The 3397-nt window shown below is 35.6% G+C and overlaps 1 pseudogene; it reads left to right on the top strand.

Annotated features, from left to right (window-relative positions):
- The first annotated feature begins 837 nt into the window (after positions 1–837).
- LOC101996463 overlaps positions 838–3397 on the top strand; it is a 27517-nt pseudogene continuing 24957 nt past the window's right edge.

The following is a 3397-nucleotide window of genomic DNA, read 5'->3' as shown; positions in this document are numbered from 1 at the left end:
TGTTCTTTTGATGACAAATTTTCTGATTTCTTTGTATATTTTGGAGATCAGATTACATTGGCACAGGAGACCACTTCCTAAATATAACCTCAGTAGCACAGACACTGAGAGAAACAATTAATAAATGCGACCTCTGAAATGGAAAAGCTTCTGTAAAGAAAAGGACATGGTCAACAAGACAAAATACAGCCTACAGAATGGGATACCTTTATTTTTACTGTTGAAATGCAGAATGCTAGGCAATGAACAGAAAATTAGGTCTATCTGCTGCTCGTCTCAACTTTATTTACACAGGTAAACATCAACTCCTAGAAACAGAGTAGATTTAATACTAAGCTTATTGTGAAGTCGGTAATGCTGGAAAAATGCTATTTTTTCTGTGCCTCAATTTATTCATCTGTAATAGAGAGCTGATAGAAACATTGCCTTATTTTATAAAATGAATGTGAGAATTAAGTAGGTTAATGCACACAAAGGATATAGACTAGTGCTAGCACCCAGAAAATGCCTGATAAACATTAGCTCTTGTCATTTTACTGCAGTGATGCTCGTAGTTTTATGTCATTATCTAAGCAACAGTAAATATGTGGACATTGAAATCAGAGGTCTAGTGATTGAAAAATTATTTCTATGTGTATCTATGTGAGTGTCAGTGTGTGTGTGTTTGCATCCCTCTGTGTGTGTGTGTGTGTGTGTGTGTGTTTCTTTACATTTGTGACTATGACTGTGTATACAGGACAGAGGTCAACCCTAGGTGTTGTTCCTCAGAGGTCATTAATCTTACTTTTTGAGACTGGATAGCTCTTTGAGTTGAGCTGACTAACTCATATAGACCGAATGGCATACAAGCATCAGGACTCAACCTGTTTCAGGCTCCCCAACTCTGGAACTCCAAGTATGAGCCAGCACACCTGGCATTTGTCTGTGGGAACTGGAGATCAGGCACCAGTCCTCATGCTTGTGAGGCAAGCAGTTTCCTGAGTGAGATATCTTCCCAACTCCTACCTACTTTTAGTGACTTCCCCAAAACGTTTGTGCTAGAAAAAAAAATCCTAGGTTAAAAACAATATTGAATTACTTAATCAAATTTTATTGACTCATTAAAGGGAAATAAATTCCTGCTTTGCAGCTTAATTTTATTTTTGTTTCCTTTTTATTTTTTTTACTGTAAGAGATTTTCTTTCCAACTGGTTGCTACTGGTCCTAAGGCCATTCATTTTCTCTCTCTTTAAGAAACTCTCACTAGAAAGCACTTCTCCCTGTAATTTTATAATTGCATTAGTGGGCTCTTTTGCAGGAGGCTTTTTATAACATTCCATAATTACAACATGTCCCTATTAATTATATAATCTCCTAGAACAGATATTGATAGAAATTTTTCTTTGATATGTTTTATAAAAGAAATTTAATGCTTGGGTACATTCATAACTACACAGGTCACTTTCATCTCTGGACCTCACTTTTCTCATTTGTAAAATAAGAAAATCTGAGCTATACTATATTCTTTTATTATTTTCCAACATCCAAGTTTCTCAAATTTAATCACTCTACGAATTAATACACATTTCAGAGCCTGCACTCAAGAAATTTTCTGGCTTCAGTGGATAGTTTTCTCAATATTTCCTATAACATTTGCTTAAAACAGTGGGAACCAAGCTTCTTGAGCAAATTTCAATTAAAAAACCTTCACTGCCATATTTAGCAAAATATTTCCCAAAGATTAGTAATGAACTGTTCAGCCATCATCCTCAAAAACCATCCAACACAAATTCAGACATAAGCAAAAAGAAAAATAATTCCAGCTCTGTTAGACTATTTTAGAAGCACTCTTTTATTCTTTTAAGAATCACTGATTATTTCAATTTGTGCTGATTGCTGTTTTCAAGAAGTAAATACGTTTTGTTTTCTCTCCTCTCCTGGTTGCTGCCTAAATGGCCGTTTTTTGTTTCTATGGAGACTTCTGTCAAGTTTTAAACGTGTTTAATGCCACCCTCAAATCAGACAGCTGTGTGACTAATCTGAAGGCGCTGCCCGCTGTTGCTTCATCGTTGACTGCTTTGATGAAGATTTTACCCTTCCCCACTCACTGCTGTCACATAGGAGAAAAATGGAGAGCTGGGTGTTTTAAAGTATGTATGCGTGTGTGTGTGTGTGTGTGTGTGTGTGTGATAAAATCTGATGCACATTCACTAGATGTTTCTGACTGGTTGCTGGAGGAATATATTAGATGTGATATTTGCTTAATCTAGGAATATTTTTCTTTCACCAACAGGCCTGTCAACTACATGTAGTATGACAAAAGATTTAAATAAGGAAAAACTATGTGGAAACTCTATATGGTATTTCTGTCCTGAGAATGAACTCTCAGGCAAAGGAGGATGGATGTAATGCCTTGTTCGATTTATATGAGAAATGTAAGTACAGTGTAATACTAGATGTAGCTTTCTAAAGAAGGGTATCCTTTTATAACATTTCAAGAATAATTAGAACAACTCAAACACTTAATTGGAGCAATTTACTGGGAAGATTCAGTTATAACTGGAAGAGGCTGAGGATAGCCTGGGTTTCAACCCTATGATTTTATAAATGGACAGAGAACAGAACTTAAGTTATTTACTCAAGCACACTACGGTGATTACTGGAAATGGCAGGACTTAAAACTGGCTTTCTTGGCTCTCACTTAGTGTTCCTTCTAACATAATTTGCTGCTTCTTGGCATTTTAAATTTTGATGTTTAAAATGTTTTCCAACATTTATATTCCTCATTTTTTTCTGAACTCTCCTTTGGTTCTCTATCTTCACAAGCATGTTCAAAATGCCCATTAGCTTCCACACGTTCACTGGCCATAGACTTTTTCAACTTTAAATTAGATAATGATGGCATAGTTTGAGTGTCTAGGGAAATATCTCTGCAAAACTATGATACAAGGTGTTATTATGGTAATTTGTGCAGAAGTAGTCACTTGATTACTTGTTCACATTATTAAATGCATGATCAAAGTTCTCAGAAAGAAAAAATACTCGGCTGATTTATAGATAAGGCTGATTTCAATTGAATTCTTTCCACTCTAACAATCCAAAGCCAGTTGAATTGTTTTCAACTTGCAACAGCATTTTGTAGTTCACCAAAATACTTGAGAAATGTGCACCTATCATATAAACACAAGATTGTAGACCAAAATGCAAAAGAGCTCACATAAAAACTTGTATCCCTACAGCTGATAAACACCTTTAGTAATGTGGCAGGATACAAGATCAACTCCAAAAAATCAGTCGCCCTCTTATACACAAAAGATATAGAAGCAGAGAGGGAAATCAGAGAAGCTTCACCTTTCACGATAGCCTCAAACAGCATAAAATATCTTGGGGTAACTCTAACCAAAGAAGTGAAAGATCT

This window comes from Microtus ochrogaster, unplaced genomic scaffold (assembly GCF_000317375.1).
Source record: "Microtus ochrogaster isolate Prairie Vole_2 unplaced genomic scaffold, MicOch1.0 UNK13, whole genome shotgun sequence".
NCBI lineage: Eukaryota > Metazoa > Chordata > Mammalia > Rodentia > Cricetidae > Microtus > Microtus ochrogaster.
The sequence above is the reverse complement of the archived record's forward strand: the minus strand, read 5'-3'. Positions and strand labels throughout refer to the sequence as shown.